This window comes from Saccopteryx bilineata, chromosome 5 (genome assembly GCF_036850765.1).
Source record: "Saccopteryx bilineata isolate mSacBil1 chromosome 5, mSacBil1_pri_phased_curated, whole genome shotgun sequence".
Lineage (NCBI taxonomy): Eukaryota > Metazoa > Chordata > Mammalia > Chiroptera > Emballonuridae > Saccopteryx > Saccopteryx bilineata.
Genome location: NC_089494.1, coordinates 140,737,731 through 140,749,627, shown reverse-complemented (window position 1 = coordinate 140,749,627; position 11,897 = coordinate 140,737,731). Strand labels below are relative to the sequence as shown.

The window sequence follows — 11,897 nt, the reverse complement described above, 5'->3', positions numbered from 1 at the left end:
GACATGGGAGGGAGGGAGGGAGAGAGTTAGGGGGAGGGGGAGGGGCACAGAGAAAACTAGACAGAGGGTGATGGAGGACAATCTGACTCTGGGTGAGGGGTATGCAACATAATTTAATGACAAGATAACCTAGACATGTTTTCTTTGAATATATGTACCCTGAATTATTAATGTCATCCCATCAACATTAATAAAAATTTATAAAAAAAAAACAAAAACAAAAGAGAGTCTGTGTTCCTGGAACCTCTCTCCTAGTCTTTCCTTCCTCAATTAGTAGCCTGATAATCCAGCTATGGGGTTGCTGGTGCCTCTGCCTGGATAGTAAGAGGCTCAAAGAGCTGGCAACTCCCCACTCTATTCCCACTCAGCACAGGGCTCTGTGTAAGGCTCATTCAGTCAGAGCTGCTAGCATAATCAGGCAGGGCTTCCGCCCACTGAAAGACCTCTGGCTCCAGCCCTGGCCGGTTGGCTCAGCGGTAGTTCGTTGGCCTGGCATGCGGGGGACCTGGGTTTGATTCCTGCCCAGGGCACATAGGAGAAGCGCCTATTTGTTTCTCCACCCCCCCTCCTTCCTCTCTGTCTCTCTCTTCCCCTCCCGCAGCCAAGGCTCCATTGGAGCAAAGATGGCCCAGGCACTGGGCATGGCTCCTTGGCCTCTGCCCAAGGTGCTAGAGTGGCTCTGGTCGCGGCAAAGTGACGCCCCAGAGTGGCAGAGCATCATCCCCTGGTGGGCAGAGCATCGCCCCTGGTGGGCGTGCCAGGTGGATCCCGGTCGGGCGCATGTGGGAGTCTGTCTGACTGTCTCTCCCTGTTTCCAGCTTCATAAAAATACAAAAAAAAAAAAAAAAAGACCTCTGGCTCTGCCACTCTGTCCAGGAACACAGGCAGGCGCCCACTCCTGGGTTGCTTGGAGGAAACTCTCGCTCACTATCTGTGCACAGACCAGGATATCAGGCCAGCAGTCTTACCCTTGGAGTGAAACCCCCGCCCACACGGAAAAGTTCCAGCGTTGGAATTGGCTCTCACTCCCTCCCTGTGCACAGCTTTTTCAGGGCGCTGGGGCGACCTGGAGATTCCACTTTTGGCCCACACAAAGGCCCCTGGCTCTGCCCCTCTGTGGGATAACACGGGCGCCCACTGCTGAGGCACTCAGAGGAATCTCTCCCTCACTATCAGTGCGCACAGACCAGGATATCAGACCAGCCGCCTCACCCTCTGAGTGAAACCCTCGCCCGCACGGAAAAGTTCCAGCATTGGAATTGGCTCTCATTCTCTTCCCATGCATGGCTTTTTCAGGGTGCTGGGGCGGCCCGGAGATTCTGCTTTCAGCCCACACAAAGGCCCCTGACTCTGCCTCTCTGTGGGATAACACGGGCGCACCCTCCCAGGGCTTTGGAAGGAATCTCTCGCCCACTATCTGCGCATGCCAACCAGGAGATCGGGAAAATGGCTGCCCCACTTGTCTTTCTTTGTCTGGGTTTGGCGTGAATGTCAGCTTGTATTACTGGGTTGCCACAGGCACAGTTTTTCCTCGGCTTGGATCTCCATGCCACAGCCTGGTTCGGCCGTTTGTGCCGCGGCCTGGATCTATTCACCCCCTTTGCCTGCCTTAGTTTCTATACTCTCAGTTCCCAGTGAAAGCAGCCCTGTTTAGGTTAGTGAGGAAGGCGGAACATTTCTTACTCCCTATTTCCTTCGGGGTTTGATTATATATTTAGCCAATTTTTCGCTCGACCATACCTTCGGGTGTATTGCGAAACATCTGGAGGCTCCAAGGATAGGTTTTTCTGTTTCTGGTTGAAGATCTTGTTGAGTTTTGGGGGAGATTTATCGGTATCACTTTCTACCACACCATTACTCCGACATCATCTTCAGCTCTGTAGTTTTAATTGGTTGGTTACCAGTTAGTTGATGGAAACAGTGACATTATTGCTTGTATTTTTCAGATGGAGAAACCAAGGTCCTGAATTTGTACTGACTGCACTGTGCTCTTTGTGTCCTGGGGAGAAAGGTAGCACCTCCATCCAGACCCCCTGGTATCACCCTGAAGACTGAACTACTTACTGTGAGTACTCCTTCTCTTCTTCATTCTGGGTAACGTTTATCTTTTATTAAATCATAAAATGAGCATTCATCATGTTGACAGTGAACCAGTTATGAGCTAATGGCCTATCTATACAGCTCAGCTTATGTCAAGTCCCAAGCTTAGTGGAACAACATACCTAAGAACCCCCACCCCACAGTGTCTATGTGTTCTGATACACAGCTGTCTTCTTTACTTACTTAGTTACTTATTTATTTATTTATGCCATTTGACCTTGCAGGCAATGCCATTGGCATATGTGTTACTTTTTAGGCAATGTTTATATTTACCTATACCCCTGTCTTTGTGTTCAGCCTCCAGCGTGATGCCATCGTAATGACTAAAGAATAAGAGAATGCTCAAAAAAAAAAAAAAAAAAAAAAAAAAAAAAAAACATGAACTTTCAGCAAACAATATGTGGACCTGTGCAAGTATCTGATGATGCTGTGTCTAAGGAATGAATAAATGAAATAAAAAACAAGAGTCTCTTTTAGGTTTATCCAGTAAAATGACTCTGATCAAAGTCAGGGTCCCCCAAAAGTAACAGAATAAATATGCTGGTTTCCTTGAAGTCCTTTTGCTTTGCCTAAGTCATCCTACGTAGGTGGACCTGAGTGTCTGGAATCATGAGATGACCAAGTTGTCTCCTGGTTTGAGCTGTACTCATTTGGCCCAAATTCTAATCATAAATCCATCAGTTTGATTTCTTACACAAATAAAACTAGTTTCCATTTTGAATTTTTCCCAATTACAGAGTTCCTCTTACAGCCTTCAAATTCTGACACCACACTGTAAAATTTTGATATTTGAGCCAAGGGAAGATAAGAAAGAGAATAGCTAGATCCTGTCCCAGTACCGTCTTTACTCTACTTGGATTTTGTTTTCATGAGCAACATAAATCGACACTCAACCACCCTACAGATCACTTCGGAATGTCATGATCCAGAAAGCACTAACAAAAACTCATGGAACTTTGCTTCAACAACTTCAGGACAGGGAATTCATGGCTTCCATATATACATCAGCTGTGACACACAAACTCCATAAGCAAGGCAGGAGTCAGACTTGCAACATAGCATCTGAATTCAAGGAACTAAAAAAAGAGTTCCCCATCTTTCACTGAAGTGACAGTGTTGGAAGAACATTGTCAGATGAAAGAGGGTGTATGCTCACTCGACTTGTGCAGCTCAAGGGCTGGTTAGTAGGTCTTCTTTACTCTCAGCTAGAAGCTGAGCCGGCCTCAGAAAGGGAGTTCAAGAGTCTTCTTAGCTCCCGGTAATTTACTCTGACTTCCTTTTGTAGGCATATGGAGTCGATTTTCTACTGTCTTTATAAATACTGTGGTGTCTGTCTCTCTGCCAAACCAGCTACCTTTCTGACCCCAGAGAGAAGCCAGAGATCAGACATTCCTACACTATGGCCCCATTAGACACCATAAGGGGAGGGAGCAGGTTTGGCAGTCAAAATGATTTGTGTATTTGAATCTTGAAAAGGCCAGGCTAAACCAGAGTCAGTGGGCTCCCAGAAATAACCTGTGTTCCTCTCTGTGTGGTTTGGACTGGAATGCCTTTCTCTTTGGAGTTGTCTGAGCAGCCAGAGATCAAAGAGTCAACCGTTTTCGAATGTGTACTTCATTACAAAGCCATCTGCTCAGCGGGAGGACTGGGAAAAGCACTAATAATTTCCCCCTTTTACTACTTGGTTGCATGGATGGGAGTTGGAGGGCACTGGACAAATTTGCAACTACTTTAAATAACTTTTTTCAACAGTAGAGATGAAAATTTACTTTCAAAAGAGGTTAAAACTTAACTGGCATCTTTTTAGGCTATGGAATGTGGTAGGAGGAAAGAGGAAGTAAAGAAATTGACCCATTCCCACATGGAATGTGGTTCGAGAAGAATGATGGAAGGCAGAACAATATCTGGTGTAATTGATTTACCCTTGGGTAAGCATGATGAAGAGCCTTTGATAAACAGAGCAGAACATTTTAGAAGCCCAAACTAGATAATATATTTTAAAAACAGGTTTTGAAGGAATTCCCTAGAGTGTGTGGAATAAATGTGTTTCAAATTACATTATTGGTGAAGTTAACAGTCCCAGGATTGTGGATAATTACAATCATACAAAATACTAACTACTATTTATTCAATGTCCATTGTGTGCTGTGCAGCATATATGATATCTTTTAATCCTCTCAAGTAGGCACAAAGAAATGGTGTTATCCCCATTTACACACAGGGAATTCGGACTCCACAAAGTTTAAGTATTTTGTTCAAGGTCATGCAGTCATTAAATGGTAAGCCCAGGATTTGACCTAAGCTCTGGATTGAAGTGGAAGCAACTATCATTTAGCCTGTAGTAAGTGTTTCTGGTTTCTAGCTCCTCCTCTGGCGTCTGTGGCAGGTGTCATTGGAGCTCTTTTGCTTTCTGAGCTGGGGAGCTTTCCTCTCCAAGAGTAGCTATTGAGGAGCACAAATCATCTATCTCGGAGTCCGGCTTACCTACATTCCCATCTCACCCACACAACCCAGCTCTGGTTTCTAGAACTGTCACTGACCACACAAGCCTTCTACTAGGAGTGTTTCCTAGAATATGTGATGAAGGAAGCATTTCAAAGCACTCGGTTTAGCAGTATATATGCTAAAAGAAAGCACTTCAAGGAAATACTTTGTCTCTAATGCCCTTTTCAAGGCAATAAAAGACCCTCGTTGGACTTCTTGTTTAATTTACCGTATATACAATGTGCAAAATATTTTCTTTGAAAGAAAACTCAGGACCCTAGAGGAGTCTGTCTGTGTGGGCACCTGTTGGTATGTTATCCATTGGCAGTCTGATTTGACCACTGACACCTCATACAACGTACTGCATAGGCCAAGTTCTTGAGCTGGTGTTTTTTGCATAAAGTTTGGAGATGTATCTAGTAAGGAATTCCTGTTACCTGCTTGATCAGTTACAGTGATATCTGAAGAAACATTTTCTTCTGCCTATTATTGCATCGGAATCATGTTGTAGATTCCCATACTTTGTGTTACTTTAGCTTTAATAAAAGCTGAACTGCATAGATCTTAAAAAAAAAAGAGCTTGTGATATAGTGTAAAAAACTTAGTGCTTAGAGTCAATACAAAGTCTCAATGGCTATGCAGTCCCCAGCAATTTTTGTCTTTGTCACAGGTGAAACCTGGCTTACAGGGATACACCAAGATCAAATAATTCAGATGACTGGAAATTTCACTCCTCTACAAATGTTACCTTCTTTCTGTTCTTTTCAATGTTGTTACTTTTTGTTCAACACATCTCTTCATGCTGCTGTAAAAAAAAAATAGTTTAAAATGGTCAGAAGTAGAAGTAAATGATTAATTCTTTTTTTACTGATTGAATTGTGAAGAGATTGAGAACGTCATCCAAAATCCTGTGGCTCTTTCCCCTTCCAAGTTGCCTTGAAAGATTTCACACGTGCAGTGTAAAAGAATGTGAGTCAGCCTTCTCCGTCCTGACTTGAGGAGTTGCAGAAATCATCTGCCAGGCAGCACATATGTTCTTAGTTCCATCAGAGGAAGAAAACATATTTGCTGCAAAGAAATGAAAACTTGCAAGCCAGTTGAGCTGTAATAAAGACACTTTGCATTTTGCTAACTTCTTTCCCCCTCTAGTGCCTGACTGTTTTCTGGCCCTGGACAGGTTCTCCTGATCATGAGACATCTGTCATCCCTGACACTCCTTCCCTGGGATGCAGGCTCCAGCTGGCCATGGAGGGGAGGCCCGGGAAGTGCAGAATGACCAAAAGATGGGATTATAATGCAGAAATCATGAATCATCATTTCTTTACTACAAGGCACTGAAAAGCTATAAACCCATTCTCTTATTAAGATCTTATAACAATTCAGTGTAATCATAAATTTGGTAATAAACTTCTATCTACAGCTGAGGAGATATGGCCTTAGCAGGCTAAGTCACTTGGCCAGGGTCACACAACTAGTGAACTGGGTGAATAATTAAGCCCTCACATGTAGCCTGACATGTATAACATTACATATGGGACCTTCAGGTACTGGAAAGGTACTTTCTCCTCGGCAGTTGTCTTCAACAAACATACACATGAGGCCCCTGACATCCTAAAGGGGCAGACTGCTGATTGCCTCTGTTTTAACATTGCAGAAAAATTTGCTTTCTTTTGCTGTAAAAGAAACCAATTACAGAGACAAGAGAACTCTCAACTTAGTGCTCTACTTAAGAAATTCTAAACTCATTTCATAATGCTTTTGCCCTTCTTTACTTTTCAATGAAGCTGTTCCCTTCTCTAAACACCAATTGGTATTTAGTGGTCCTGTGGACTGTCAGTCAGTGTGTTTTTATTCATTAAAGTGAGTGAGAAAACACAATGTGGTGAAGAACAATGGCAACCCCCATCCCAGAACAAAGCCTTTTCCAACCAGCGTTTCTCCCATAACATCTGGGTCGATGTTTCATGTGGGTTTTCTTTCCACAAGTTCCAATGGCATAATTCTGTGTTTAGAAAAAATTGAGAGTGACATTTTATTTGAATAAAAAAAAAGGTCAAGAAAAAAGAAAAAAACATTTCTACATTTAACAAAACCCAAAGGCAACTTGAAAAACACTCTGAAAGTTGATTTCCACTTTGCAAACTAAAGCAGACAGGGCTAAGGTGTTTCTGGAGACAGGCAGTGCCAGCTGTAATTCTCCGAGTCCTTGAGACAAAGATCTCATTGACTTTCTGAGACTATTTCAGGATTCATCCCCACAAAGGACTGGGAAACTCCCATTGAAATGGGTCACAGTGTAAACCCTAGAGAGAAAACCAGGCTGGGTAAACACAGGATCTTGGTTCCCAATCAAACCTCACCATTTGAAAGCCCAGCTCATACCTTTGGAAGAACTCCTCTAATGCAAGCGCTCTTTTAAGCCCACCTTTGACACAGTTTCCCATTTGGTGGCTTCCTCGACCCTCCTAAAACTCAGCCAAGAAGCAAAAGCTCAGTGAGTGTCTTCTGCATGAAACAATCAGGCAGGAAAAGAGAGCAGCCAGAAAGGAATTCCTCATCATAGAAAACCCAAGTGTCTGCTGGTGAGATAAGAGTCTCTTTCTCTAGATTAGTAAGGAACATTCTCCCGTGAGTCCTTCAATTAAGGATTTCCCAAAAGTCAGTATTGAACTCTGTGTCAGTGGCTGGAACTCTGCAGGGAATTTTTTTAAAAGTTCAAACTTTTAGGGGAATGTAAAACCCAGTATGATGAACTGAACTGAGAAGCACCCTAAAGAGTCAAGAGAATTTAAATACAGTTCTAACAAAAATTTAAACTTCAGCTGGATTAAGCTGTCACTGATTTTCCTGTTCCTCAGTCAGTAGAAAATATATCTTTTAAAACTGGAATGTTTTTTGGTCACTGATAGCACTCTAATCCATAATATTGTTATGACTGAGATGCAGTCAATCCTTATGATTCACAGATTCTGTATTTGCAGGTTCATCTACTTACTAAAATTTAGTTGTAACCCCCAAATCAATACTTATGATATTTTCCCAATCATTCACAGACAAGCATGGAGCAGAGAAACATTTGAGTCACCCCAAATGCAAACATGATCCCAGCTGATGTCCAATAAATAACACGACACTCTGGCTCCTTGTTTCAGCTCATACTGCGAGCGTACTGCCAGCAAGTGTCCTTTTCACAGTTTATTTAGTGCCACGTTTTTTCACGTTTTTGTGCTACAGGTTGATGATTTCACTGTTTAAAATGATCCCCAAGCAAAGCACAAAAGCTCTCTGGAGTTCATAAGCACAAGAAGGTTATGGTATGCCTTAAGAAGAATATATGTTAGATAAGCAGCATTCAAGCGTGACTTACAGTGCTGTTGAACATGAGTTCCATATTAGTGAATCAACAATATGCATTCTAAATAAGATGTCCTTAAACAGAAACATATGTAAAACAAGGTGATGTGTTGATCAGTTGATGAAAATGTTGAGGTCAGGGCTATCGTGAGCAGTACCCTGTATTATCCCTAGGAGCAGTGGTTCAGCATCTCCTGATTAAGTGTTAGTGCAGATATTATAAACCATAGCTACTGCAAATAACAAGAATTGGCTGTATTTGATTGAAAGCTCTGTGTCATCTGCTTACTTGAGTGGCTCTGTTGTGTGTAGATAGTCTCCACTTAACATCTCAAATATGACAGAAATATCCTGCTATCTGGGATCAGGTTTCAGAGAAGTCAGAAGTTCTGTAGATAAGATGAAAACCCTGTGAATTTTACATGTGAGGCAAAGAAAGAGAAGCTGATACTGGAATGTCAGGAGAGATGGGCATGTTGGCCATAGGTCATGGCCAAAGTGGCAACACGGGGAAAGAAGTAGAGGTGAATGAAGAAGTTGAAGAAGAAATTGAAAATAAAAGGAGAAATGAGTGTGTTCATAGTGAAACTGAGAGTCAATACCCAAGATAATGCTGTTAACCGTGGATGTGGGGGTGTTTCATTGTCTGAGAGTATTCAACATACCTCTCCCACTGAAGTATAAAGCAGGAAAACTAATATGCAGAAAATGTTATTCATTACATGTTCTTGAGAAGTAGTGGGTGAGATGCCAACACATTCTATAGAACTTAATGACATAGCTTTTATATAAACTGAGCTTTGTTTATTTTTTTCCCCAGCCTCGTGTAAGGTCATGACTTTTTGTTTCATGTCTATGCAGAAAATACAATTTTGATTTTGGATAAATAGCATCTGTAGAAATGTTTCTCTTCACTCAAGGGCACTTGCATGCACTTAAGTTAATGGAATTTAATAACCTATTTAATACACTATGGCAAGAGACATTATTTTTTACTAGCTTAGAAAAACTATGTTCTCATATTCATGCAAAAGGTCATTTGTTTTATTGGCAGAAAATAGAGATTACAGTTCAAAATAAACAAATCATTGCTCTAAACAGTGCAGGAGAAAGTAGACCACTTCAAAACTAATTGCATGTTTACATACAGTTGCCTGTTGAAAACAAAAACCTGAAATGAGAGCTCCTCTATCTGTTTTAGGCTGCTGAGATTTTGAGGTCTGTTATGCAAAGAAATGAGAAAGTATATACAGGGACCCATAGTATATAGAATTTCCCATAATTTCAGCTGGACACGATGAATGGTACCCTTTTTCCACTTAATGACATATTAGATCAATACAGCATCTAATTCATGAGCTTCATTTAGAAATCTCATGTCGGATGAGAAAGTATTTTTAGTATTTCCTGAAAGATTCTCAAAACTTTAAGAAAAATTAGTGCTGTTGAAATATGGCCAAATTATATCTTCACATACTGTTTCTTTTTAAGAATTTGAAAGTCATTTTGGGCACTAAAAATTCTTGTAAGCAGTGTTAAAATCACATTGAGCAGCTGCTAATATGTAACAATCACACCTTTCTTACAACTTTTTGAAAATTAAACAAAGTAAAACACAAAATGCATAGAACAAAAATTAATATATTGCTAAATAAGTATTAGCTATTATGTTTTGTGAATATTGACCTTAAAATGGTGTACAATTATCAAAGTTGTCCTAAATCAAGGGTCATTTTCTATCAACTTTCATAGAAATAACATTGTCACTCTTGAACCAACAAAACAGAACCAACCAAAATAGAACCTAGAACCAACAAAATAAAAGATAGGAAGTGATAAGGCACAAGAAGATTTTGGGGACTAGAGACACTGACTCCTCTGAAGTGTTCCCTGTAACGGACCATGCATTGATTTTGCTGCTATGCATTCTTATCTATTACATTTGTTAGGGTAATTAAAACTCACTGCTATAACAAACAAACTCAAAATCTCAGCAGCCTAAAAAAATATTTATTTATTCATCATGTCAGACTTTTATAAAAGTCATGTGGCTCTTCTGGGGATTCTGTTATAAATAGTTTTTTTTTTTTCAAGCTCACCATCTTGGACCCAAGGTCCCTGGCTCAAGCAAGGGGTTACTCAGTCTGCTGAAGCCCCCTGGTCAAGGCACATATGAGAAAGCAATCAATGAACAACTAAGATGTTGTAACGAAAAACTGGTGATTGATGCTTCTCATCTCTCTCTGTTCCTGTCTGTCTGTCCCTATCTATCCATCTATCCCTCTCTCTGTTCTCTGTCCCTGTAAATAAATAAATAAATAAATAAATAAATAAATAAATAAATAAATAGGTTTTTTTCATCTGGTAGCTTCTCCAGTCTCAGTGGAAGAGAGAGAGTTTGTGTGATTGTTTGCGATGTTTATGGCCAGGCCTAGAAGTAGCAACATAACTTTTGCTTGCATTACTCAGACCAGAATCTAGTCATAAGGCGACAGTATACCTAATTTGGGAACCCTTGTCTTCCTGTCTGCAGAAGTAAAAGAAACAATTAGCAAAGTTTCTTGATTCTTCAAAGATTAAAAAAGTTTAAACTTCCCAGTAGGCTCAGTTTATTTCTTAGTGTGCCACTAAGTGGGATTAACACTTTATTATAAGAAAGAGAGAGAAAACCCCACCGTTTGATACCATAATGTATGTATCTCAGTACGCACAGTTGCATGCACTGGTGAGGCTGGCCCTAAGTACAGCTAAAGTTCCAGTCTCTCCCAAAGCTCCCCTGCTCACCTCAACGCACCCCACAGTGCTCCTCTCCGCTATGCCCTCACGGTGACATGTAGCAAATACTCCTTTGTTGTCTTTATTCTTTTTATTTGTATTATCTATTATTTTCTATTAGACTCTAAGCTTCTTATAAATAATAGTACAATGTAATAAAGTCTAGTATTATGTAATATCTTATCATATTAGTTAAGGACACAAGCTCTGCAGTTAGACTGCAAGGGTTTGGATCCTTTACCTACTTATTTAACCTCTTTGTAACCCGACTTCCTCATTTAAAAATAAGCATAGTAACTAAAGTATATAGTTCATATATTTGTTATGAGAATTGCACATGATAAAATATATAAAGCACTGAAAGTAATAAGCATTTAAATACGCATAGTGGGTACTTGGGAAACATAAATGTAATTACTAATGCAATAAAGAACTATGACTTATATTCTTAAATCCTCTACTACTGCTATAAGCCTGCCCACTGGAGGTCACAAAAAATGGTTACAAAAGAAATTTTGATTGATGTAGTGGAATGTCTTCTATATCCACATAAAAATTCTTTTCTAATATATTTCCTCACAGTTCTACACAAATGCCAACATTAAAATAAAATTTGTTTTTATAATTAGAAATAAATCTTAAAATCTAAATAATTCTGGAAAAGTGATATATTGGCTTAAATAATACTATATTTTTCCATTTAAATAATACTTTATTAGCACCATGCTCTAACCAAATGAGTTAACCAGTCCATGGTTCAATGTACTATACTTTAAATGAAATGCCTCCTTATACAGGATATCTAAAATGTGGGATAAAGTAAAATATTTAATTTTTTAAATGTATACCTGAGCTGTTATGAAAGTAAAGGAATTCTTACAAAAATTGAACATTATATAAAAGTGTAGCTCCACAGAAGGGCCATCATTTACCCTTGGGCATTTGCCTATCCCTTGTGGCCCAGAACCTGGGCTTCAGTGGCCACACACAGGGTTAAGAAAAAAACTTAGGAACAGAGCAGAGTGGGAGAATAGATTGGAGATGTGATAAAAAGCAAGAAGGGAGTTAGTGTAAAAAATGCATATTTCTTAGAAAGTTAATAGAGATCATTGGTTGCCTCAGCTTTCCACTGGAAATAGCAGGAAAAAGAAAATTTCTGCCTTCAAAATTCCTAAGCTCAACCC

The 11,897-nt window shown here is 40.2% G+C and overlaps 1 protein-coding gene across 2 annotated transcripts in view; it reads left to right on the top strand.

The window, feature by feature from the left end:
- Positions 1-2,046: 2,046 nt before the first annotated feature.
- KIAA1217 (KIAA1217 ortholog) overlaps positions 2,047-11,897 on the top strand; it is a 623,712-nt gene continuing 613,861 nt past the window's right edge. Inside the window, exon 1 of one of the 2 annotated variants that reach the window (XM_066233561.1) lies at positions 2,047-2,065. The gene's annotated coding sequence lies outside the window, so the exon portion shown is untranslated. The other variant, XM_066233566.1, reaches the window with a different exon arrangement.